Consider the following 27,649-nt stretch of genomic DNA (forward strand, 5'->3'; position numbering starts at 1 on the left):
AAAGGCATTGCTTATTTGGCTATTCTTATCTGGGTCAGGTTTCTGCTGAATGAAGAACAACAGAACATTCTGTCATCTTCTTAATAGACTCATGGAGCACCACAGCTCAGTAACAGGCTCTTCAGTCCATCTAGTCCATGCTGAACTGTTATTCTGCCTACTCAACCCTCACCTAGGCCATAGCCCTCCGAAGGTTCAAAGGTCCATGTATTGTCAAGGTATACAACTCTGAAATTCTTCTTCTCCAGGTAGCCACGAAACCAAGAAAGAACAGAACGGAACATCACCCCTCAAATCACCTGTCCCCACTCAAAAAAAGGAACAAAAATGCAACAGGTACATTGATTCTCCCATTCCCCCTCCCTCCCACACAAAAGTCAAGTGAAGAGCACAGGCTAAAAAGTCGCCATATTCTTATCCAAATTTCTCTCAAATGATAAGCGTTGAAACTATTAATATCTTATTATTCCAAGGGAGAAGGGTGCTAAATCACACCTCCAGAATGTAATTTTTTTTACAGTGTTCAGTGTTTAACTTGCTGTTATTTCATATCTTGAGTAATCACAGTTCTAGGACTTGGGAAGTGGGAAACAATTTGATATATCAAGGGACAGGGAGCTGCAAATGGTTTATCTGGTTTTATAGTGCTTTACAAGTGTTGTTTTTGTAGCTGCAGAAGAAGTATAATATAATCCAAGAGTATGCATAGAGTTATACAAAACTATAGCACAGAAACAGGCTCTTTGGCCCATCTAGTCCATTCTGAACCATTTAAACTACCTAGTCCCATTGACCTGCAGCTGGAGCATAGAACTCCATACCAGTCCCATTCATGTACCTGTCCAAATTTCTCTTAAATGTTGAAGTCAAGCCTTGCATCCACTACTTGTGCTGGAAGCTCACTTCACACTTTCACCAGCCTCTGAGTGAAGAAGTTTCCCCTCATGTTCCCCTTAACCATTTCACCTTTCAATAGTACCAAATGAAGTGAATTCAGCTCCATCTTTTGGCAGTTCCTTTCCACCAGCATTAGAATAATCTCAAGACGTAACCAAGCAACTACTGCAGTAGACAGTAACTCCAGCAGATTTTCAAACTTGACTGTTGATGAATGATCAGGATATTAATATACTTTGTAAAATAGTTTTGCAATCAGATTACCCTGCTCTAGAAAGAGCAGAAGCTGATGATCAGCTTTACATGTACAATGAGTGATACCAATTACTGAAGATATACATTTCGATTTCAGATGAATAAATATTATTTTTACCACAATGTATGCGTGCTTTCTTTGTTGCAGAATGTACACGTGTTTTTTTTCATTACTGTAAGTGTTTTACTTCCTTGGTTACAGTCCAGTTTTGCTTATTTTATTTCATTGCCAACTGTTAAAATTATCTCCACCTGCAGTGTGTCTGCATCTTTCTGAACAAAATCCACTTGAACCTGAGTTCCGCACACATTACTTGAAGGATTTGATTATGTCCTGATTAGAAAGATTTGATTACTTTTAAATGAGAAAGTTTAATTGCATCTCTCTCCATAAATATACAATGTATTTGTTTATACACCTCCCTAAACTTTAAGCTTTACAATTTGATAAGGTTTGCAGTTAAATACACTGTAAGTTACTCATGCCTTACTGTCTGGAGAAATGACCAAGAAAAGCCACGTTCTTCCCCATTCTGATTTGGTTTTCAACTATTTTGAAAACTTCTGAAGTAAACAATCTCTGCCATCTTTTGTGTTACTTCTAAGAGCTGTAGCCACCACAATTTAGAGTCCTTATATTTTGTAAGGCCAGAACACAAAGGACAAGGACATATTTTTAAGTGCCTCACAAGCTAACCTCAGAAGAGGTGTGACATTCCCAAAGGTATTAAACACATCTCTGTCATGCACTGGACTTATCCTTTGGCTGGACTTCATGAATCAGCTGCTGATCACCTTTTGCATACTTTCCAGTTAGGCCAAGCATTGATACCTGCCTCAGAGTTCCAGTGAACCATGTTCAGTTCTATCCTTGGTTTCTAGCTATCAGGAGTTTGCATACTCTCCCTGTTACTGCATGAGTTTTATTCCCATATCTCTAAGATTTTTAAGTGTGTATCTAATTTATCTTTGTAAATTAGGGCAGGTGGGTAGCAGGAAAGCAGGGCAGTTAATAAGCGTTTTGAACAGAATGGGTTGCAGGGAAATTATTAGGGAGTGGGATCATCCTGAGAACCAGGAGGGATATGATGGACCAAATTGTTGTCTTCAATGTCATAAGAAAAACATGACGAATTTGGTTTTGCTGGTTGAGGAGAGAAGGAGTGTCTTACATCTCCTTTAGTAGAGACATATTGTTAGGGTGTATTGTAGAGTTATGGTACACAGCAAATACTAATTTTAACAGCAACCATTCTTCATACCTGAATATGTATTGTAATTTAAAACATATCTCTGAGCAGTGGGCTTCCATTTGACCACAGAATCCTGCATAGTTGGGAATTAACATTCACTTTGGGTATCTGGAGTGTGGGTGTGAAGATGGAGGTGCTTGAAATTCATATGTAACTCAAAGGAAGCATTGTTGATACATTGTAACTATAGAATTGTCCTGCTGTTACCTTTAGCATTTAAGAATGTCATGTAATATTGGGTCAGTCTTCTTCTAAAAGTGTCTCAAATTATGATGTCTGCTGATCATTTTGGTAGATAAACATATCCATTAGCTTCAGTGTCTTTCTGGTGATTTGTTCACCTCACAATATCTCCCCCCTGTTATCCAATTGATAATAAACATAATGTTCAATGCTCACATTTTTTAATGCTTTTACTCTGTCATTTGCACTCTGATAGTTGGGATAGGTGAAAGTTACAGACGTACAACATCATTAAAGCATAATGATAAATTGTTGGATAAACATCCAACACACACAAAATGCTGGTGGAACACAGCAGGCCAGGCAGCATCTACAGGGAGAAGCACTGTCGACGTTTCGGGCCGAGACCCTTTGTCAGGGCATCCGATGTTTGTTCTCTGAGTTTGGGAGGAAAGTTTTAAAATATACATTTTAATATTCGATAAATCAGGGAAACTAATTTACAATGACTAAATAAGACAAATTGAAAATATTCTGGATTCCCTTACATTGATTTAACATTCCATATAGAATGTAAGTGCAATTATTTTGTCAGCTGTACCTAACTGTGGATTGATTCTTTAAAATCTGCAACAGTAAATTTGCAGGAAGACACCAGGCAGTCAGGTCACTTGATAGAAATGAGGGAAATATAATTTAATCCATAAATGGGCCGAGCTAATGTATGTGGAAGGTCTAACAGGGCTGGGAATACACATTCAATAAAAGGACACAGATGACTTGGAGGAACAAAATGCTTTTGGAATGTGTCTTCACAGATCCTTACAAATATCAGAGAAGGTCAATAATTTGATTAGAAAGGTATATAGGATAAGATTTATTCACTGAGACAAAGGACTTTAGGATATAATGTTGCCAAGCCAAGTGAGGAAAGAATAGATAGGTAGGTTATTTTCTTTAGTACAGTCTATCAGGAACAGTGGAGAATTCATTGTTTTTATTCCAAACTTCCCAAGTTTGTAATTTTTAACCATTCAAGATCAAGGGAAAATTAAATTGAAGGGTATCAAAATTACAAAAATAGAGTGAAAGGAAAGAGGGGTCCACCGCAGAGGGGTCTAAAACAGGGGCATAGATGAAAGTAACTTCACAGTTGAGTTGGAGGGAAGATGCTGCAGCTTATTGATTTGACACGTTTTTTCTTTTAGATTTTTAAAAATCTTTCTGGCCTTCTTTCCTCCATCACGGTCATCTGGATTTTCTCTGAGGGCAGTAAGGATTTAGAAGTCACTGCTCAAAGAGTGATGGAGTCAGAAATCCTCATCATGTTAACACAGTCTTTGGAGTTCCTGAAGAGCTATTCTAAAGATCTAATGAGGGAAGAAGGGCTTAAATCACGGTCCAATTATCAACCTGGGCTCTCTAAAAGGATCTTCGAAACATGTTGATGGAGCAGAGTGGCAGTATTGTGAAATATTTTGAAATTAGAGCAACAGAAGGAAAGATGTACACCTTCCCTAGAAGTTTTCTGCAGTTATCATTCCACCAGTGGCAAATTTGTAGAGCAGAGAGGAGGAACAAAGGGAAAAGATGCATCACAGGAGGCAGTATCCTGCAAGGATCATGGGAAACCTTCCTCTGTTTTTTACCTCAGTGAAGAGCAGTGCATTTGGAGATGTCACTTCAGGAAGGAGGTTCAGAATTCAGTTCAATGCCAGACTGCCGTCACAGTGCAGGATTAGGACGTTTTATAAACAAATAGAGATATTGAAGATGCTGGAAATGCAGAGAAACGTGCACAAAATATTGGAGGAGCTCAGCAAGTTGGGTAGCATCTAACCCTTCATCAGCACTGGAAAGGAGGGTGACAGAAGCCAGAATAGGAAGGTAGGGAGAGGGGAAGAAGTCCGTACAAGCTGGCAGATGAGAGGTGATACCAGCTGAGGGTGAAGGTACAGGGGGCTGAAGTAAGAAGATGGGAGTTGATAGGTGGAAGAGGCACAAAGCTGAAGAAAAAGCAATCTGATAGAGAAGAGTGGACTGTGGGAGAAAGGGAAGGAGGTACAGCACCAGTGGGAGATGATGGGCAGGTTAAAGGAAGAGAAGGGGTAAGAGGGGAGCTGGAATGGAAAAAGAGAGAAGGGAGAGGGGGAGACATTACCAGACATTGGAGCAATCAATATTTATGCCTTCAGGCTTTCCAGGTGGAATGTGAGTAGTTGTTCCTCCAGCTTGAGTGTGATCTCATCAAAGCAGTAGGAGAGGACCATGGACCAACATGTTGGGATGGGAACAGGAAGTCAAATTGAAATGGGTGGCCACCGGGAATTCCCGCATTTTGCAGTCGACGGAATGAAGGTGCTAGATGAAGCATTTCCCCAGTTGGGTTGCACCAGTTTGGAGCAGGCTGCACAGGGAGCATTGGATGTAGTAGATGACCCTGACAGACTTGCAGGTGAAGAGTCAGCTCACCTGGAAGATGCTGGGGCCCTGAACGGTGGTGAGGAAGCAGCTGCTGAGGAAAATTGGCCATCAGATTTAAGATTTTGGCTCAGTTTGGGCTGCAATAGGAGGTACCCACAGCATTCCAGAGTGCAGCAGTGTGCTGCAAACAGCAAGCCACTACCTGCACTCCTGGGGAGTGGAACTGTTCTTGTTTTCCCTTGGTGGAAGGTTGCAGGCAGCATAGGCATTTGGATTCACAAGCTTCCAATATGTACTTGAATGGCATGGCATTCCACTCACAACAAACATCTGGTGCATAACCAGACTCATTGCACGTAGATGTAAACTGCCCAGAATCAGGAAGCAGTCATGAAGCGTGTATTTTGTGTCAGTTTGCTTTGAACTTAATAGCTGGGTCAATAGTCCAAGCTCTAAAATATGTTTGACACAAATACCAGGACTGTTCTCTGTCCATCTGTGTCTTAATTCCAGCTTGCATATCATGTTCAGAGGGATAATTGCTTCTGAATTATTTTTTCCCAATCAGTTGTGGAGTTATATTTCAGTAAAGATGTGCAGTGTGTTGTCAGGGCAACATATTGTGTTTGGCATCACCAACTGGGAATGAATTTCTTGCAAACAGACATGTAACAAATCCAAGCTACCCAGCAGTAACCTAAAAGAGACAATGCTTCCCCTGTCATGAAGCAGTTTTCCCGTATGGTCCTCAAAACTTCTAGAGTACTATCTGCGGCACTTGTTGATAATCAGATTAAGTTTACTCTTTTCTGTAACAGCGCAGTTGGAGGAGTAGGTATAGTCAACAGAGAAAGAGATGGGATGTGAAACTGGAGGCAAAAGTGAATGATGAGGAAAGATGGGGGGGGGGGGTGCCAGCAATACGAGATCCTTTTCTGAATAAGTAGTAAAGGCACAACTAATCAAACTCCCAAATCTGCAATTTCTATTTCCTAGAAGACACGGAAACGCCATCACCTACTGAGTTCTGTCCAACTGGCATACTATTTTTCTGTACACAGTCTTCCACCGTCTCTCAGTTTAGTTCCAAACACAATAGCACCATGGGAGTATCTTCACTTGAAGGACTGGTAGAGCTAAGGAACTGAAAGCGTAAAAAGACCCTGATGGGAATTATATACAGGCCTCCAAACAGTAGCTAGAGTGATGGCTACAAATGTTAGTGAGAGATACAAAATGCATGTTGAAAGAGCAAATTTCCGATAATCATTGGGGGGGTGTTGAGGGTTCGGTATGCTGGTAGATTGAGAAAATAATGCTGGTGCTGATTTTGGATCCCAAAATACAGGATTTGTCAAATGCCTATGAGATGGCTTTTCAGAGCAACTTGTTGTGGATAAACTATTTTGGATTGGTTGTTGTGTAATAAACTGGATTTGATTAGAGACCTTAAGGTAATGGAACCTTATGAGCCAGTGATCAAAATATGATAAAATTGACACTTCAATTTGAGAGGGAGAAGCTAAAGTCAGATGTATCAATATTGCAGTGGTTTAAGAGGAATTACAGAGGCGTGACGGAGGAGCTGGCCAAAGTTGATTGGAAGGAGAAACTAGCAGAGAATATGGTAGAGCTGCAATGGCTGGAGTTCCTGGGAGTTATTTGGAAAATACGGGATACATCCCAAAGAAGAAGAATTCTTAAGGCAGGATGATTCAACCATGTCTGACAAGGGACGTCAAAACCAACATAAAAGCAAAAGAAAGGGCATGTAATAGAACAAAAGTTAGTGGGAAGTCCGAGGGTTGGAACAATTTAAAAACCACCAGAAGGCAACTGAAAATGCCATAAGGAGTTAAGTGATGAAGTATGAAAGTAACCTGGCCAATAATATCACAGAGGACAGCAAAGGCTTTTTCAGATATATAAAGAGTAAAAGACAGGTGAGAGTAGTTATTGGAATTCTGGAAAATTAGGTGGAGAGGCAATAATGGGCGACAAGTAAACTGAGGACTAACTGAATAAATATTTTCAATAGGTTCAATAGATACATTTAATGTCAGAGAAACGTATATAATATGCATCCTGAAATTCTTTTTCTTGCAAACGTCCATGAATGCAGAGGAGTGCCCCAAAGAATGAATGACAGTTAAATGTTAGAACCTCAAAGCCCCTCCAGCTCCCCCTCCCACGCACGCGGCAGCAAAGCAACGACCCCCCCTCCCTACCCCCACCAACAAAAAAGCATTGTTGCCCCCCACCGAGCACTCAAGCGTGCAGCAAAGCATCAATAAAGACATAGACCAGCCATACCCCAAAAAGCACTTGTTCATCCAGTCGGTGGTGGTGACACCAGTCTTGAATCAGCCCACCTCCAGGACCCTGAAGGCGCGCTAGCCTTCCAGGCCGCATCCTTGGCATGTCGAAAAGCGGGCAGTCGTGAGGCCCTGAGAGCGGCTCCCATTCCGGCAAAGAACCAAAGTCAGATTGTGACTCCAGGTCAGGGTCTTCAAAAGAACCTTGAAAGGGAAGAAAAGAGATATCAAAGACGGAAATAAAGCTATTTCCGAAGATGCAAGCAAAGGAGTCGTGGTTTAGCACCATCATCGCTCAGCTCTGCCACTTCTGTTTTTCATCAGTCTTCACTGTGGAAGACACCAGCGGTATTCTGGATGTTTGAGAGTGTCAAGGGGGCAGAAGCGAGAGTGCAGTTGCTATTACCAGGGAGAAGGTGGTTGAGAGGCTGGAAGGTCTGAAGGCAGGTAAGTCACCTGGGCCAGATGGACTGCACCCGAGGGTTCTGAAAGAGAGTATCTGAAGAGGTTGTGGAGGCATTAGTAATGATCTTTCATGAATCACCAGATCCTAGCATGGTTCCAGAGCATTGAAAAATTGCAAATGTCACTCCAGTCTTCAAGAATGGAGGGAGGGAGAAGAAAGGAAATTAACCTGACCCCAGTCGTTGGGTAGACGTTGGAGTTGATTGTTAAGGATGAATTTATGGGGTACTTGGAGGTACATGATAAAATGGGTCAAAGACAGCCTGGTTTCCTTAAGGGGAAATCTTGCCTGACAAATCTGCTGGAATTCTTTGATTTTCAAAAGGCCATTGAGAAGGTGCCACTCAATAGGCTGCTTAACAAAAGTCCGTGGTATTACAGAAAATATACTAAGGTGGATAGAGCATTAGTTGATTGGCAGGAAGCAAAATGTCAGAATAAAGGGAACCTTTTCTGATTGGCTGTCAGTGTCTAGTGGTGTTCTGCAGGGATCAATGTTAGGACCACTTCTTTTCATGCCGTAGGTCACTGACTTAGATGATGGAATTGATGGCTCTGTGGCCAAGTTTGTGGTGATATGAAGATAGATGGAAGGGCAGGTAGTGTTAGGGAAGCAGGGAGTCTGCAGAAGGACTTTGACAAATTAGGAGAATGGGCAAAGAAGTGACAGATGGAATACAGTGCCAGGAAGTATATGGTCATGCTCTCTGGTAGAAGGAATGAAAGTGTAGATAATTTTCTAAATGGAGAGAAAGTTAAATGATCTGAGGAGCAAAGGAACTTGGGAGTCCACATGCAGGATTCCTTAAAGGTTAACTTGCAGGTTCAGTCAGTGGTGAGGAAGGCAAATGCAATGTTAGCAATCATTTCGAGAGGATTGGAATATAAAAGTAAGGATGTGATGCTGAGGCTTTATAAGGCAATGGTGAGGCCTCACATGGAGTATTGTGAACAGTTTTGGGCCCCTTATTTAAGAAAGGATGTGCTGTCTTTGTAGAGGGTTCAAAGGAGGTTCACGAAAATGATTCTGGGAAGGAAATGCTTATCATATACGGAGTGTTTGATGGCTCTGGGCCTTTAGAAAACTGAGAGGGCGATCTCATTGAAACCTATTGAATATTGAAGGACCTGGATAGAGTGAATGTTTCCTATAGCGTGAGAGTCTAGGACCAGAGGGCACAACCTCAGAACAGAGCGGAAAAGAGGAGATGAGGAGGAATTTCTTCAGCTTGGTGAGTCTGTAGAATTTGTTGCCACAGGCGGCTGTGGAGGCCAAATCATTGAGTGTATTTAAAGCGGAGGTTGATAAATCCACGCTAAGTCAGGGTGTGAAAGGTTCCCGGGAGAAGGCAGGACATTGCGGTTGAGAGGGAAGTAGATCAGCTATGATAAAATGGCAGAGCAGACTCAATGGGCTGAATGGCCTAATTCTGCTCCTATATCTCATGGCCTTATGGACTGCAGCAATTCACCATTACCTTGTGGGTGATTAGGAATGGGAAATAAATGCAGGTCTTGTCATGAATATACAGTACTGTGCAAAAGTCTTAGGCACTTGTATATAGCTAAGGTGCCTCAGACTTTTACACAGTACTGTATGTTATGCCTTTCCAGTTACCAAACAACATGACAGCTAATACAAAGCTAAGTACTCTTATTTCTGTTCATCAACCACCTTTGTGTTTTAACTATTATATAGTACTCATAGCTAATATGCACCCTAGCTTTATATATATGTGGCTAAGACTTTTGCAAAGTATTGTATAATTTCTCAAATACTAACCTACCTTCGGCTGAAGGTCTTCATGAGATTCATTTGGTCACAACTACGGGATGAAAGTTAATACTCACTTTTTTCTGCATGTATCTGTGACACAAGCTGAACAACCATCCATTAAATCTCCCTGTCCTTGACTACTGCCTTTGGCTTTCTTTTTCTCGCCCTGGGCTTTCTCTCTCTTGCCCTGGGCTTCCCTCAGGTGTAAGGGAAGCCTGTTGGACTTGCAGTGGAAGAGGCTGCATATGGCCTTGGAGGATAACACCGCACACCTTGGAAATCTTAGCTTTACACTGCACCTTCTCACAAGGGGTTAAAGCAGCCATGGCTGGCCTGTAGATGACGGCAAGAGGTAGTAACAGAGATTGAAGTCCGAGGGTCATTCAGAAATTCCGAAGTTGAGACTTGAGGCCCAGAGGCCTGTTCTACAACTGAAAAGCTGTCCACGTGTGTGGATGGGTGGGATGGAGAAGGGGGGTTTGTTGTGCTGCTGTTATTTTGTTGGTTGTTGCATTCTGTTTTGATGTGTTCTGTATTGTTCTACCAAGCATTGTGGGCTTGCCAATTTGGCCCCAGAATCTGTGGCGTCACATGCAGTCTGCTCCCAGCATGTCCTTAGGGGTATTGGTTGTTATGCAAATGACACGTTTCACTGGATGTTTCAATGTACATTGGTAAATAAATCGGAATTAGAATCTGAAGATGGAAGAGTGAATGCTGCGAGAGGAAGTCAGTAGATCTCTGGAGTATGTGCGCTGTACCTGAGCTGGTGGCTGCAAATGTTGAAACAAGTGACTGCGCCAGTGATCTAGTCACACAGCACAGATGGAGGCTCCGGGTAACCCAAGCGGATACACCTCCTGTGCTCCATGATGCGGGTTTTCACTGTGCGTTCGATCTGTCCCATATACGCTGCATTCATAGGGAGCACAGGAGGTGTGTCCGTTTGGGTTCCCTAGAAGAATCTGCAATCGCTGAACTTTGCATTCGCAATGCCCATAGGAATGACTTTGATGTCACAAAACTACTGTGCCATGCCAGTGACTTCTGGGACCACCTGCTGAAGGAAGTCGTTGAAACAGAACTGGAGGAAGAGAATTTTACCAAAGACGAAGGCCTTGCTTTAGGTAAGAACTGGAATTTGATTGTAAACAAGCTGGGACAGCAGAAACCTGATTGGATGAGAACTAACCAATTAGGAGAGATGGACGAAGGGAGTCTAAATACCACCGGACTAGACATGCCCAGGCATCATCTCTGATGAAGATGGCAGTTGTCATTGAAATATCGGTTAAAATCGATACCTGTACCCATATTGTTGACGTTTTAGATTGAAACCCTGCACCAATTTGTTGGTCCAGGTTTTGGAATCTGCAGTGTCTTGTGTCCCAACAAGTGTTTGTATGTTAAAACGGGTGGGTGGTTCCAGAGAATGAAGTCTCATTCATCTTCATGTGGATGAGCTCCTCCTGACCAAATCTGGCATGACTGTTACAACAGTTCTCAGCATTCTCTGAACAACGAACATAGAACATAGAGTGGGACAGGCCTTTTGGCTCACAATGTTGTGCTGACCTTTTAACCTAGTCCAAGGTCAATCTAAACCTTCCCTCCCACATGGCCCTCCATTTTTCTTTCATCCAAAGGCATAAATAAGAGCCTCTTAAATATCCCTAATATATCTGCCTCTACCATCACTCCTGGCAGTGTGTTCCATGGACCTCACACTTACTGTGTAAAAAAAAAACTACCTCCGACATCCACCCTTTACAGGGTCCACAATCCCTTATCCAAAATCCTTGGAGCCAGTTGCTTCTCGGAATTCAGAATTTTTCGGATTTGAGAATCCCTCCTTATTGGTTCCGGGACCCGCCGCGGATACCAAAAAAATACGTCCCTTATTTAACCTGTCTCAATGTGGGTGGACTTTAGGACCCGGCGGAGCTCCTGACATATGCACATCCTCCTGTGTACTTTAAATCATCTCTAGATTACTTACAATACCTATTACAATGTAAATGCTATGTAAATAGTTGTTATACAGTATTGTTTAGGGAATAATGACAAGAAAAATATTTTATTTCCAACAGAATCATTCAACAAAACATAAAAATATACAGCTTCAAATGAATTGAATCCAACACATGGTAAATGACTTATTGGAATAAATGTAGAATGTCACTGTCACTATAAAACTTCAGTAACTTGTCTTTCTGTTTCTTTAAGTCATATACAGTGGTAGTTCCAACACCGTATTCTTCAGTGATGCCGCACAGACACACCACAATCAAGCTTCTGCAATAACTCCACTTTCTGCATTATTGATAATGATAGATGCTTCCTTCTCTTTTTCTCGTTGTTATCCATAGGGGTATCTGCAGCTCTTTCTGACATTTTCACAGTGAAATTAAACACAAAGTCAACAGTGAACACAAACTATCAGCAAACAGCAAATGCACGTGTAACAGTTGAGCACTGAGCCACAACTGACGTCTGGCGGCCTCTGCTAGTGCTGCCACTTCACACCTGAGTGATGTCAGCTGTTGGTGAAAAAACTTTGGTTTTCGGAGGTTTTTGGATTTCAGAATTTCGGAAAAGGGATTGTGGGCCTGTACTTTTCTCTAAACACCTTACTAATGCCACTTTGTATTAGCCATTTCTGCCCTGGGATAAAGGGCTATCCATTGTATCTGTGCCTCTTATCATCCTTAACATCTCTGCCAGTTTTTTGTTGCTAATCAAGGCATTGAAAACATACAGCCGATAGAGTCATTGTACAATCATTGGAAGATCCTATAACCTATGCCAGGCAAGTATCCCATTTCTAAGGTCTTTATTGTACTGAGTTGTCTGTGCTGGGAAGGCATGCTCAATACCAGATTCCCAAACACACAGTGTTCCAAGTTCTGCCATGGGAAAAGATAACCAAAAAGGAATTACCAATGTATATTCAAAGCCCACCCCCTTGAAGGAATGCAATAATCCCCATTGGGAGTCTTCAACCAATAACCATCAAAGTGAAGAAGGAGCACTTGGGATGGTATTGAGAACTGTGAAGCAATGCTTCAGGAGCACACAGAGGTCATAAATTAGCGGCAAGAGGAGCAGATCACTCGGAAAATCTATCCATCCAATCTGTCCGTTTGAACACCACCTGCCGCATCTGCAGAGAGTCTAGGACCTCTTCGCTGTGCACAGAACTGGAGTAGAAGTCCAGTAATGTGCAAAAGTCATGGGCATATATATATATGAGTTAGGGTGCCTAAGACTTTTGCACAGTTCTGTATATTATGTCTTTCCAGTTCCCAAAGAAGCTAATACAAAGCTAAGTACTCTTAGTTCTGTTTCCCAATCACCTTGCTATGTTAACCAATATAAAGTTTAGTGCAAAAGTCTTTGGCATCTTAGCTCTATGTATGTGCCAAAGACTTTTTCACAGTGCTGTAGATCGCTCTTGTCTTAAGGCACTCCAAAAATGAAGACACCCCTTGTGTGCACGTCAACCTAGAGGAGAGTGGTAGCAAGCCAGGAAGATTCATGCAATGGATTTGGTCGATGTATCTGTTGTCGCTGAATATTGGACTCTGTGTGAATGCTGTGAGTTGTTGTTGTGAGGCCTGGTGCACTGCCGGCTGTGTGAAGATGGAGTGAAACACGTGGAAGTTAAGGTGCTTACTGGCATGAGCACCTTACCGTGTGCAGTGTTGGCTACTCTAGTGGTGTGCTCAGGTTAATATTGTTAGATCTTCAAATCGTGATTATGATGAAGTGGCAGCATAAATTTAAAGTGTGCCCTGAACTGTATTAAATGGTGCAGGTTAATCATATGTTGTGATCCAAGCACACATTTTCTAGCATTTTCTATTTTAACCCTCTTAGTCTCTAATTGTTGTCAAGTGGTTCGTGCACTTAAATGGATGCACTTAAACACAGGGTAAACAGAATTATACACTGTACTTTACAGTATTATCCCTCCCCTATAGGAAGGTTCTGCACTTGCTTTTAGTATCTCAGTGCCTAGCTGAAATCTATCTTGTTTCAACAATGGAAACTGCACTTCGAGCAGTGTTCGCAACCACACCCACGACTGTGTTGGTGGTTAATGCCAATGATGCACTCCACTGCGGGGTTTCAATGTATGCGAGATAAGTGAATCTGAATCCGATGCATTTGAAAAGAGAAGGCTTAGTGACGCTTCTAAACAGGTGGTGAGATGTGACGTAGAAACGGACTCCAAGGAAGGATTTCAGAGGGCTATGACATTCCTGCTCTGATGTAGCGTAGGATACAGTGCTGAAGTCATAGAGACGTACAGCTCGTGAGAGGAGCTCTCGCCCTCTTGCCTATGTTGACCTTCAAGCACCCACTTTGACTAATTCTATTTTATTCTCAGCAGGTCAGGCAGCATCTGTGGAGGGAGATGAATGGTCAGTGTGGCAGTCCAAGACCATCAGCTCTGGAAAGACAGAAGGGAGAAACCGGAACAGAAGGGTGAGGGAGGGGGAAGAGCACGAGGTGGCAGGTCGTAGGTGAATCCTTGTGGGAGGAGATCTTCCCCTACCCCTCACCTCTTTGGCTAATGAGCCCAAAGGTGCGGTCACAGGGAGAACATGCGAACTCCACACGGAAAGCACCTGAGGTCAGGATTGAAACAGGTCTCTGTGTGGTAGTACCTCAACTGGCTGGACTACTCTGCTGCCTGGTTGAGTGGGAGTTGATGGTAAGCAACCCTAAAGCCACTTTTTCCTCGAAGCCAGCTTGAAAACTCAGATCCTTTTCAGTCATCTCTAATAGCTACCACCTTGCCTCCACTGCACTCAAAGCACAATCTGTCCTTTTGCTAGCAGGATCAACCTCTTCCATACCACCTTCGGCACACATCTAAATGTCCACTCTGGAGGCAATCGCCAAATCCGATCTCACACAAAGTCTCATTTCCGTGCCACCTCATACAAGCTAAACTCTGCTACTCTTAATCCTTTACACCATCACTTTCACAATCCTCTTCCTTATTTATAAATTCATCCGTGGCATCGCTGTGCTAGGCCTCAGCAACATCCCCTAGGCAACGGTGGCACAGCTGATCGCAGACATCCCACCCGGGAGTCTCCCGCATGTTGATAGCGGCTCCCTGACGCCCACAAATTATATACAATATCCCGAAAATCGATTTTTGTGAGGGAGAGGAAGAGTAAGAGTGAGAGCAAGAGGGAGCATCCTGATTGGTCTCTCTTCATGCTAAGTAGACCTATCAGTTTTCTCTGTGGGTGGGCTTTACAGTCAACACCCCCCCCCCCCCCTTCAATGTCCATCAGTTCAGTTTACCTGCAGCGCCATGGCGGAGTGTTCCGAAAAAAGAAAGTATAAAACGTATTTCACCCCAGACTACACTAAAGTGTACCCCTGCCTAATGGGGGTCAAAAATAATGACACTGTTGCTCACTGCACTGTTTGAAACAGTGACTTTTCTATTGCCCATGATGGGTTAAATAACTCTAAAAGACATGTTGAGGTGAGTTTAACAGGTGTAATTCATTTATTAGCATAGCTAACGTTATTTAAACTAGTTGGCTAGCTGCTAAGGAGCTACTGTATTGATGTCCTACGTGATGAGGCCAAACTCCCTGTTGACTTGCTTAAAGTTGTGATAGAATAAAAAAATGACTGCATGATAATATAATATTAGTACATACTTTAATGCCACATTTTCTGCATGTACCCAACTTGGTTTACAAAATCACTAAACAAAGTATTACATTCACCCTTGGAGGTCAACCGGGGGGTGGGGGGTTGCTACCTCCCTGAAATGGTGGTGCTACTTCCCTGAAATGAGCTTTTGCAGGGTGGGTTGTCTGTGGTCGAGCCAGTGCCTCACGGTTCCTGCAGCCTGGGTGTTGTCTGAGTGGAGAATACTCTAGCTGATATGTTAGTTGATCATTGTAAATTGTCCTGTGATTAGGCTGGCATTAAATTGGAGGATTGCTGTGAAGCACGACAGAACAGGCCGGAAGGCCCTACTCTACGCTGTATCTCAATAAATAAGTAAGCAGAAATTTCTCTCTCATCCTGAAGATGAGTGGGTTAATTGGCCAGTGTAACTTGCCTGTGGTGTGTAGATAAGAAGTGGAATGTGGGGGAACGGAGGAGAATGTAAGATTAGTGGAAGTGGGCGCTTGACGGCGTGGACTTGAGCTGAGAGGCCTGTTTCCGTGCTGTAGTGCTTTACCATACCATGACTCTGTGACTGTGTAGCCTCAATTGTTGGAATGAAGGCGGGTAGAAGTTGTATACAAGTTGGTGTAGGAATAGTGGCAAGGAAGGAGGATTGCTTCCAGCTGAATTGACACCTAAATAACGATAACGTGTTAAGTGCCAACATTAGATTACCTTTTCCTCATGTGTCTTTTGGAGTGGAATTTTTATCATGTTGTACAACTGCTACAATATCATGTGCAACATTTTCCCTCTGGAAGTACCCCAGTAAAACAGTGAATTTCCTGGAGTGTGTTTGCAGACACAGGTTGAGCAGCTCACCCTTTCTGTAACTTTAGGAAGCATTTGTAACTGAAACACAGCAACGTGTGAAATAATGTTTGAATTGGTCACAGAACTGCATTGTGCAAATATTAATTTGATTAAAACAACATACAGGAGCCAGGCAACTCTTCTGAAGCTATTTAATGCTTCTGAAATGGTCCTTACAAATTCTACAGCAGAAACACCATTTACTGATGTGACCATTTACAGGTTAGTGGGTTAATTGGTCATTGTAAATTTTCCTGTCATTTGGCTAGTGTTAGATAGGTAGTTTGCTTGGCGGAGTAGTATGTTGGGCCAGACAGGACTGTTCCATGCTGTAACTTTAAACAAATAAATAAATAAACAAACAAATAAAATATATCATTGTATATCCATACACATCCTTTCCAATAGCATGCCGTGGGGAATCAGCAGAATTTAACACAGACAGTAATAGAGAATACTGCGGCTGAAAGCATTTTATCAATTGAAGATTTAGGATTTGGAATGTTTTCTTCTGCAAGCACAGGGCATTATTATGAAAGTATAAGCAATTGTTATATTGATCCATGTGTATAGTAGGCTATCGGTGACAATGATGATGCGGATCATTTTTGTGACGGTATGTGAGTGGGAGTTCAGACCATGATGCATTTTGTCAGCTGCATTCCAGTGTGGGAAGTCTGTGAGGTGCGATGCCTGGTTCCACATCTCTGTGGAGCTTCTCACATTAATGAATCATGCTCAAAGCTGCGCACACTGACCTCGTCCCCATTGAGTCCTGACCCGAGCCTTTTGTTGGAGCTTGATGCCAGTTCGTTAATGACTGCTCTTTGGTTTATCTTTGAAGTATTTGTATAGGCAGCCATTCCTTCATCTTACTTGCCTCAGCTCCCTTCTATTTTTATATATCAATCCTGCCTGCAAATACTCATTATTGAGCAGAGATTGCATATGAAACTGTTGTGAACTGTCCAGTGAGCAGCAAGACGAAGATCAGTGTCTCTAGCTGTAAAGCGGAGGGGTTGGAACTGTAGCCTTGCAGATCTTCTTTCTTTTTGACAGGCTTTTGTTTGGTGTTAGACACGAGCACAACCATATTCCCAGATTCTGATACCCTCTTTGCCTGAGGAGTTGTCATTAGGAATAGTGCTGTTTGATCTGGCCCACCTTTTCCGGCAGTGCACCATGAATGAGATTGACTGGGAACAGGAAGACAGGTTGGAGCAAGTTCTGTGTCTTACTGAGATTGATAATAAGGTCAAAGAGCAGACATGCTTCAGAAAATCTGCCAGCAAACTGACACCAGTCAGTCAACAGGGGATACCAAAAGGCATTTGGCCGTAATTGGATGAAACCGTGACATAAAAATGATGTTGTTCAGAATGTTGCAGAAAGTATGAGTGAAAATGACACAGTAAAGAGAAAACAGAATGAATGGAGAAACCATTAAGGTACCTCCTTAATTAAAATGAGTTAAAGGGCTGAGATGATAGGTGAATCTAGATTTCATAATCTTTGCACAAAGAGAAGTCAGTTGGCTCATTGTATCAGCTTGTTACCATCTATCCCCTTTTCCTGTTCTCCTGTATGATTTTATCCATCATTCTCCTTTTGAGAATGACTATTGAAGTTTTCTCAAAACCTCTATTCAAACACTACATTTCAAATTGAGAATAATTCCTATTTCTGATTTCATTCCTATATGAATTGTTGTCCTCAGGTTACCAACTGTGTGGCAATGGAAAATGCTTGCTCTATATGATCAATCAAAGCCTTTATTGTTGTGAACCAAATTATCTTATGGCAGTTCATGGTATCTTGCTCTCTGTCAAGTGGCTGCTATATTTACTTACAGAGCAACTGTGACTGCAATCCAAAATAATTCATTGACTCTGAACTTCTTTCGGATGCTGCTAACATGGGAAAAGGGATTACGTAAATGCAATGTTCCTAATTTATTTTATTTCTTTTATGAAGCAATTAGGTTGGAAACCGTTGCTGAATCATAGGTGGAGAGAAGTAGAAAAGGAGGTGGAATGAGAAAGGATTATGTCCTATTACATTAGGTTTTTAATAGGCTCGACTCCCTTGTTTTTAATGACTAACCAGTAGTTAATGAGATATGAGCACTTCTAATAACTGTTCTGTTTCTGTTATTAAAAGTAAACTGCACTTCAGCAAGCATCTTACTGACATGAAAGTGGCTTAGTGGCTCATTAATACAGCAGGTACCTAACCCCTAATTATTTATATAGTCCACGTGCTGTTATTAAAGACCAGTCAGTACTGCTCTGACTGTTTGATATCTGTGGTTGTTATTTGCATTTGTAAATTAAATTTTCCTCAGTCCGAGCCCAGCCTTCATCATGTGGCCTCCACTAATTCCAGAGAAGAAGGCAGAGCAGCTTTCTTGTGATTTGTTGGTGTTGTGTTTTAGAATTGCTTTGCAATTGGATCTCCACAGACTGACTGCTTTGCACAATTTTGAGATTTTATGGTAATATTTTAGTTTAATATTGAGCAGGCATGCCAATGAGACACTGCACAAGCACTGGCATTTTTCATGTTGGGTATAAAAGCGTAGTGATTTTCCACTTCCTGTGAGTAATCTTTGATTTTACAACATGATGCACCATCAATAACTCTCGGAGACATGAGTTAAGGTAGGCTTTTATTGGCTCGAAGAAAGAACAAGCAGCAGTTGACCACCATACTACATCCTGGAGACTGAGAGGCAGGGCTCAGGCCTCAATCGCCTTTATACCAGGGTCTGTGGGAGGAGCCACAGGAGCAATCAGCAGGGGGAGTGTCCAGACAGGTATATGTAGCTCATCACACAATAATCAGAATCAACTTTTACTCCCTTCCCTCTACTCTAAGTTCTGCTGATCTCAAGGTGAAAGGCTAGTGTAAGAGTGAGCAGAATTCCTTTGCCAAAGCCAGGGTGCGGACATCCTTGCACAGAGCTAAATGAGCAGAGCCCTGAGGCATACGCACCACATTCGTTTTTGATAAGTAGACAAATCCAATTTCCATCTTCCCTTTTTGGGAGACTGGTGAACCTCAATGGCATCAGCAAATTTTATTGCAGCAAGGTAGCGTAGTGGTTAGCATAATGCTTTACAGGTTTACTTCCCACTGCTGTCTGTAAGGAGGATCTCCCTGTGACTGCGTGGGTTTCCTCCAGTTTCCTCCCACAATCCAAAGGTATACCGGCTGGAAGGTTAATTCATCATTATAAATTGTCCCATGGTTAGGCTAGGGTTAAATTGGGGAGGGGGTTGCTGGTCTGTATGTCTTAAAGGACTGGGAGGGCTCATTCCGTGCTGTGTCTCAATAAATAAATTCAATTAATTGAAATCAAAGGATTGAATGCATTGAAATCAGAGGATTTTATCACAATTCAGATTGTATCGAGCCTACTGTAGATGGCAGGTAACCTTGGCTGTTTGTGTCTATTTGTGATACAAATAGACTCCTTCCACTTTGCCGTCCTTCTTAATTCTTAACACACTGCACAACACGTTGGTGGCTGTTTGGATTTTCTTCCATCCACTTTCCTCTCTTTTGCTGTTATCAATTGGAACTTGGACATTATTATTCCAGCAAATTCAGCATCTGATTAAGCTAAAGGCAACAAACACAAAATGTTGGAGGAACTCAGCAGGCCAGGCAGCGTCTAGTAAAAGAGTAAACAGTCAACATTTTGGGCAGGGCTCCGTCCTGTACTCTAAGTGCCGACTGTACTCTTTTCCGAGATGCTGTCCGGTCTGCTAAGTTGCTCCAGCATTTTGTGTTGTGTTGGCTTGGATTTCCAGCGTCTGTCAATTTTGTTTCCGATCAAAATAAATCCAGAGCAGGGAAAAGTAAGATGGAAAAATTTATACTTAGTTTAAACTGGACTAGGTTTATAAACCAAACTCAGCACTGAAGTACACTGTCCTGTCAGTGGCATCAGCAAATTTCATTCTGCTCCCCCACTTTAATCCATTGAAGTCAATGGATTGAATATGTGAGGCAGAATATGTATAGCACTTCCGATGAAAGATTAATTTCTAGACAAACATCATTTAATAACAGTACCCCAGTGAAAAAAGTAATTTTTTCACAATTATTCTAATGTTAATATTGCAGGTCATCTGGGGAAAGAACTGGCAAAAGTTCAGAAATTCTTCATCCAAACATTTCTGTTAACAAGGTATCAATTAACTAACAGTACATTCTTGCACATACCATTATCCCAGTGTAAGAGAGATTAATGGTTTATGGTCTTTGTTCCCTATTATTTACATTCTTTGAAATTCTAATTGCTTTTAGTTGGTAATGTCAACTGAGTAACACCAAGGAATTTTTCATCTTAGAAATATTTTTCTGCTGACCGTTTGGTGTCTCTGTCTTTCATCATTCTGCTTCCTGGTCAGTTATGCATTGCCATTGTCAAGCAAATGGACTGACCAAGAAACCGACCAGACACAGTAGGAAAACACCAACCAGGAATCCATAGAGAGACAAATACGCAAATGGAAATGGAGGTGGATTGACCACAACCAAGAGAAAATCTGCAGATGCTGGAAATCCGAGCAGCACACGCAAAATGCTGGAGGAACTCAGCAGGACTGGGAGCATCTCAGAAAAAAGAGGGCAGTCGACATTTTGGAGCTTAACCCTGCAGCAGGACTGGAGACAAAAGGATGAGGAGTAGATTTAAAAGTTGGGGGTGGGGTAAGGGGAGAGGGAAATACAAAGAGATAGGAGAGGGTCTCTTGGTTCTTCCTCCTACCCAAGAGCCACAAACCTGCTTGCCAGGGTAGACCCATTGTTTCAGCTTGATTCTTTTTTATCCCTCCTAGTTCAGTCCCTTCCTACCTACACCTGTGACACTTCACATTCTCAGGATCCTTCCAATGATTTCGGGTTCCTTGGCCCCCTTCATCTTATTTTTACTGTGGATTATTTTTCGCTCTGCTAAGCAGAAGAGAGTGGTTATGGTGGAGGGGATCTGGTTAGGTCTGGTGTCCAGAAAGAAACAGAGAGCTTTGAAGGTTGGGGACATAGGAACTGGTCATCCATAGCAAAGATTAGATGACAAGGGCCAGGGATTCCTGAAATCATTGAAAGGATTTCGAGCATGTGAAGTGTCATGGATGTAGGTAGGAAGGGACTGAACTGGGAGGATAAAACAGGGTCGAGGTATGCATATATGGGGTTCAGTGGGGCAGGAACAAGCTGAAACAAAGAGTCTACCTTGACAATTGGGTTTGTGGATCTTGGGTAGGAGGTGGAATTGGGAGTGTTCACCTATCACCTTGTGTTTCTCTCTCCCAACCCCCACCTTTTAAACCTACTCTACAGCTCTTTTTCTCCAGCCCAGCCAAAGGGTTTCGGCCCAAAACGCCAACAGCACTCCTTTCCATAGATGCTGCCTGGCCTGCTGAGTTCCTCCAGCGCTTTTTTAGTGTTGTGTGGATTGGCCACACCTTGAGGAAGCCCACCAGCAATGTCACCAGGCAGGTGTTAAAATGGAATTCCCAAGGAAAGAGGGAAAAGGGACATCCAAAGAACAGATAGAGAGACATCAAGGATGAGTCAGATGATGGGGACGCCCCTGGTCCTCCCTGGAGAGACTGGCTGAGAACAAATGATGATGGAGGTCATTGATTGTCTATGCTCCACTGGGAGCCAAAGACCCAGAAGAAGAAGACTGCCAATTAAATGCAGCTTTTCACACATCTTCCTCACTGTCCTTAATCATCTAAGGGTGATTCTGCACAGTGTCATTGTGGAAAAAGTTACAATATGGGCTGGATGTATAATGTTCCAAATTTAATGCTAAATAAACACTTTTTAAATGGCTGATGGACGGCAGTAAGATTCTGTGACCAGTCAAGCTCCTGACAATTTGTTTCATCTTTGATTCGCCTTAGTTCTTTGTATTATTTTTCACAGGTATGAACATGTATATAAATTTACACTGGGTATAGTTGTCTGGTGCTTCCCCTCTTCCCGTACTCCATGGAACCGGAATAAATTACATTATATCGATTGGACATGGATTTTACTTAGTGACAATGCACATTTTGACTGGGGCGGGAGATGGGTTGGAGAAATGTGACACGCACCTTTGTTCAGAGTGCAGAGGATCTTGTCCAATGGCTGTGGTTGAAAAGAAATCGATCTTAACACCATTTAAATGTGAAAGCCTCTTGGCATTCAGGCACCTTTTTTTTTATGAGACGAATTATGCTGGATGTTCATTTCCATAGAGGCAGAGCGATGATTGACTGTGCCTTGGAAGTAGGCAGATATATCAGGTTGCTAGGCACCGGGATGCTCCATGTTGGACACATGCATATTGCTGAGTGCCATGTATCTCTGCTCACAGAATTTTGCAGTGGATTCCATTCATTTGTTGTCAGGGTTGATTTTCTTTCATCGGGGTAAATGTATCTGCTGCTTTTTTTCCAGACTTCCATTCAGTTTTTCTTGCTGGCATTATGAAAAGGCTGTTTGTAGTGTTATATATTGCTGAACCTTTTTATGAAATCTTTTTGGAGACATTTGTTTTGCTAACTGTTGTTTAAATCTGTTTGTGATTCTGAATTTGTAGATTTATTTTCTTCACCCTTGTTAAATATTATTATAATCGAAGTTGATAAAACTCTTGTGTTTTATCTTTAAAGAATCTGGTTGTGTTTGCTATACAGTGATCTGGAGAACATTTCTAAGTTATGTTGTCAACATTTCTAATAATATGTTAGTGAAATCCTGCACTTTGGAAGTACTAATGTGTCTTTTGATTTAGCGTGCATTGTTTTATTACTTTTTTTTCATTCTGAGTGGATTGTATCATCAATTACTATTGCATCCAACAAAATTATTACAATAAAGATGTTTTTTGTCTGGAGATTTAATTGCACATTGTTTAATTATTTCAGCATTAGGTGCTTGCAAATTGACTTTACCTGGAGAGTTAATTTTAAGTCCCCCCTCCCACTAGAAATTTGACAGGGGGTGTTGCAGTATGACTCATGGCTTTGTGCTTGATTGAGTCTTCAACAAAATGTTGCCATTCTTTGCGGAATACTTCTATTGAAGGAAATTATTCCTCATTTCAGAGTGTTGTCAAATCTCTCTGGAACAACCATGTTGAATGAGGCAAGTCCCACCTGTATCTTTTGACCCTTTGCACCAACTTACTTCACAAGGCACAGATTCCATGCTCTCCAATAATTGTTACTCTTTCTTCTCAGTTCTGCCACTGCCTCCTCTGACCTTCCAATCCCCTGAGTTGTTGACTCTGTGATTTCTGTGAACGGTCGAGGTTCCTAGTCTCCCAGTGGTCCCAACTACAGGTCATCATCCTGCATTTATCGCTCCACTCCTGAACTCAACCACTGATCCACGTCGGAATCTCCTTCCACCCAAATCCCTCAACCAGTCCTTTCGATAAACATTATCTGTCCTTCAACCAACACACCCCTGCCCACCCTTGTCTGCTCTGTCGCCAAAATCTTTAATTTGCTTGTCTTCCGCAAACTGACTTTTGCACTGGTTGACTCACCGACCGTGGCAAAACTCAGACTTCAGAAACGTCGAGCAGAATGCACTCTCCCTACTTCTGTAAGAGTAGTCAGTGGTGTGGTGCTACCACATCCCCTTAAAGACTCCTTTGGGTTTCACTGGAAATTCTAGGCAATTCTGTCCAACATTTTCCAATAGTACGCAATTCAAATCTGTGAATAATCCAAATAAAGATTGGTATACTTCTGAAGACCTTGAATGGATCGGTCAGTTCATAAGGCTGAAGGATTTTGTTTCTTGTTCCTTTTTTCTCTTTCACCAGGTGAAGAAATCAGAGGCACTGTGGAGTTTATGCCCTTTGTGTCCTTGGTGATCCTAAACGAATGTGATATTCTCTCATAGCTTGGCAAGCTCAGTAATCATCACCTCTAACCAATTTCCCTCCACCCAGCAGCTTCAGAAAGCCTGGTTAACTCTTACAGAAGTGGGGAAGGTGCACTGTGCTCACTGTTTCTGAAGTCAATGGCATTTACCGTAGACGAGTACAAAACTTATCGTTTGCCAAATCTTGCATATATTTTACATCACACTGAAGAAATCTGCACTAATTTCCGCTTCCTAGAACAGTGAAGAAGCCCATTGCCTTTAAAAAAAATCCTCTTCCTTGTGTTGTTGCATGATAGTTGTCTTATGAGCAACCCAGATGATTAAACTAATGGGACTGAGATACGAGTTCAAATCTTATCACAGCAGCTATGTATTTATTTGATTCGCTGTTTCAGAGATTGTTACCTACAGTGGATATGGCCTCACTGATTGTAGTGCAATCTGTACCAGTAATTGTGCACTGAAAGGCCTGAATGTGGAGAGGATGTTTCCTGCAGTTACGGGTGTCTAGTACTAGAGGGCACAGTCTCAGAATACAAAGTCATCACTTTATAACAAGGATGAGCAGGAATTTCTTTAGCTAGAGAGTTGTGTCATTTTGAGCATTAAATTGTCTCTATGGTAACATTACCATTTTGTACTCTTCCCCAGAAATTAAATTCATTGACTTTGATGCAACTAAGCTTCAGAAGTAGACATTTTCAAGCCATTTCCATACAATATCTTTAATATTATTGTGTATGGATGATTTTTTTGGCCAAATATGTTAATGATAACTGGAAATATTTACAATAAGTTTAAAATATATTTTCCTACTTCTCTTTATTTTTAATATTTTATTTCAGCAATGCAGACTGAACACAAAGGGAGATAAATGATCTTGACATGATTCCCGCAACACCCTGGGATTGCAGCCATTGAAGGTAATTCCATTTTGTTATGCTATCAGTAACTATTTCAGGCTGGTTTTTCCTCTGATGTCATCATCGCTTGTCCTGTCTTATTGAATGAATGACGGAGCAGCTGTCTGCTCTTCATAAATGCAGGCAACAAATGGTTTCGATAACAGAAGCAGAAAGTATCAGAGGTATTCAGCAGGTCAGACAGTGTCTGTGGGAAAAGGAGCAGAACCTGTCTTTCAGGTGGATGTCCTTTCATCAGACCTGAAATGACAGGTAAACAATATCTCCAACATTTCCTGTTTCAATTCAGAATTTTAGTTTGCTTGAGATGCTTCTATAACTTTGCTTATATTTTGAAGACAATTTTAAACATACAAACACAGAAAACCTACAGCATAATACAGGCCCTTCGGCCCACAAAGTTGTGCCGAACATGTCCCTACCTCAGAAGTTACTAGACTTACCTATAGACCTCTATTTTCTTAAGCTCCATGTACCTATCCAAAAGTCTCTTAAAAGACCCTATCATATCTGCCTCCACCACTGTTGCCGGCAGCCCGTTCCACACACTCACCACTCTCTGAGTAAAAAAAACTTACCTCTGATATCTCCTCTGTACCTACTCCCCAGCACCTTAAACCTGAGTCCTCTTGTGGCAGCCATTTCAGCCCTGGGAAAAAGCCTCTGATTATCCACATGATCAATGTCACTCATCATCTTATACACCTCTATCAGGTCACCCCTCATCCTCTGTCGGTCCGAGGAGAAAAGGCCGAGTTCACTTAGTTCAATTCCACGATTGATGAAGGCAATATACCGTATGCCTTCTTTACTACAGAGTCAACCTGTGCAGCTGCTTTGAGCGTCCTATGGACTCGGACCCCAAGATTGTTATTATATAAGTCTCAACTACTTCCTCTGGCAGCAGATTCCACATGGACACCACCTTCCGTGTAAAATAAAATGTTGACTTTCATGTTCCTCTTAAGGCTTTCCACTGTCATCTTAAACCTATGTCTCCTCTTTCTCGATATCCCAACTATAGGAAAAGGACAGAGTGCATTCAGTCTGTCTATGTCCTCATGATTTTATGCACCTCTTTAAGATCATCTTTCAGTCTTCTACGCTGTAATGAAAAAAAATCCTAGCCTCTTCAAACTCTCCCTTTAACTCAGTCCATCAAGACCTTGTACTATCTTTATAAGTCTTTCTAGTTAGCTTTCCAGTTAAATAGCATTTTTCATAAAACAGGGTGATCAAAACTGAAAACAGTATTCCAAGTATGGCTTCATCAGTGTCCTGTACAACCACAGCATGAACTCCCAAATTTGATATACATTGTCTGACTAGTGAAGGCCAGCATGCCAAAAGCCTTCTTCACCACCCGGTCTACACATGTCTGCACTTATAGGGAACCATATATTTGCACTCCAAGCTCCCCCTGTCCTCAAACACTCCCCAGAAGGCCCCGGTGTTCACTGCAAAAGTAAGTGCAACACCTTTAATCTGAATTAAACTACATTTGCCATTTCTTGGCCCACTTGCTCAGCAGATCAAGATCCCCCTGTAATTTTTGATGACCTTCTTCATTGTCCATCATGCCACCTATTTTAGTGTTAATTTGAAATGTTTGTAGATTTAGTTACAGCAGTGCCCCTGAGCACAGTCCAATCCCACTCTGCACCTTTATTTCTTTATAGCCCAGCCAGTTTCTCATTTTCCAATTCCCTTTTGAAAAGTTATTTTGGAATTGCTTCTACCAACTGTCCTAACCAGCATTCCAGAGCACAGCAACTTGATGCAAAAAATGCCCCGATGCTGATTTGTTTGTGTTAATTCTGTGCTCTGATTAAAGATTCTCCTGTTAGTTTGTACATTTTTTACCAAGCCACTGATCATCTCAATTGAATCCCCCACAACCTTTTCTACTGTAATGAGAATATATCTGTCCTAATCCCTCCATTTAATTGAAACACCTCATTTACACTCTTATTTTTCTGTAACTCTTGACGGTCTCTACCATAAGAAAATGAAACGTTCCTAAAAGTGATCATTTGGTGCTAAGTCCCCAATAGTGATTTATAAAAGGCTGACGTAACTGCCACCTTTTTATATTCGTTGTCTCTATTTATAAAGTCGTGGATCAGAACGCCGTTTAGAAAAACCTAATTAGTGTGACCTTCATTTTCAAAGATCAGTTGTAACAGCAGGTGCAGTGTAGGAGTCCCAGCTGTCTGTGATAATGTACCCCACCAGTGTGTTAAGATGGCCAGTCAAATATTAGTAGACCTCCGATGCACTGCAGGCACACCTGCCTCAGATATTCAAATACAAAGCCTTCAACTTTAGCTTGACTTAGTTTTGACTGAACCATTTTGTTGCTAAGTATGTCACTTTTGACCCTAAAAAAACTATACTTCTGTCCCAAAAGGGATGGCTGCTATGATATGGTTTAATATTGACTGAACATATGCTTGGTATGTACCAATGTTACCCTGTTTTTGATAACAATATCTTATTGCAGAGACATTTTTTACTATTACTTAAAGGTTCTTATAAAGAGAACGGTACATTCTAATACCTTATGCCTTAAATTGAAACATGAGCAAGATACTTCATTTTTACCAGGAGCTTGTTTGCAACTGTTCTACAAGAATTCATCAACTATTAAAATGCTGCTTGACTTGGATTGGGTTTCTACCAGTCAACAAAGTAGTGAGCAAGATTTTCAGTGGGAAATAAAAGATT

At 41.8% G+C, this 27,649-nt stretch overlaps 1 protein-coding gene across 3 annotated transcripts in view; it reads left to right on the forward strand.

Annotated features, from left to right (window-relative positions):
• Positions 1-27,649, forward strand: part of LOC132383440 (disks large-associated protein 2-like) — a 706,715-nt gene that overhangs the window by 179,194 nt on the left and 499,872 nt on the right. For 2 of the 3 annotated variants that reach the window (XM_059954402.1, XM_059954400.1), the window contains exon 2: positions 24,845-24,922. The exons of the other annotated variant lie outside the window; for it this stretch is intronic. The gene's annotated coding sequence lies outside the window, so the exon portion shown is untranslated. The remainder of the gene's footprint in view (positions 1-24,844; positions 24,923-27,649) is intronic. 3 annotated transcript variants of the gene reach the window in all.

Source organism: Hypanus sabinus, chromosome 30 (genome assembly GCF_030144855.1).
Source record: "Hypanus sabinus isolate sHypSab1 chromosome 30, sHypSab1.hap1, whole genome shotgun sequence".
NCBI lineage: Eukaryota > Metazoa > Chordata > Chondrichthyes > Myliobatiformes > Dasyatidae > Hypanus > Hypanus sabinus.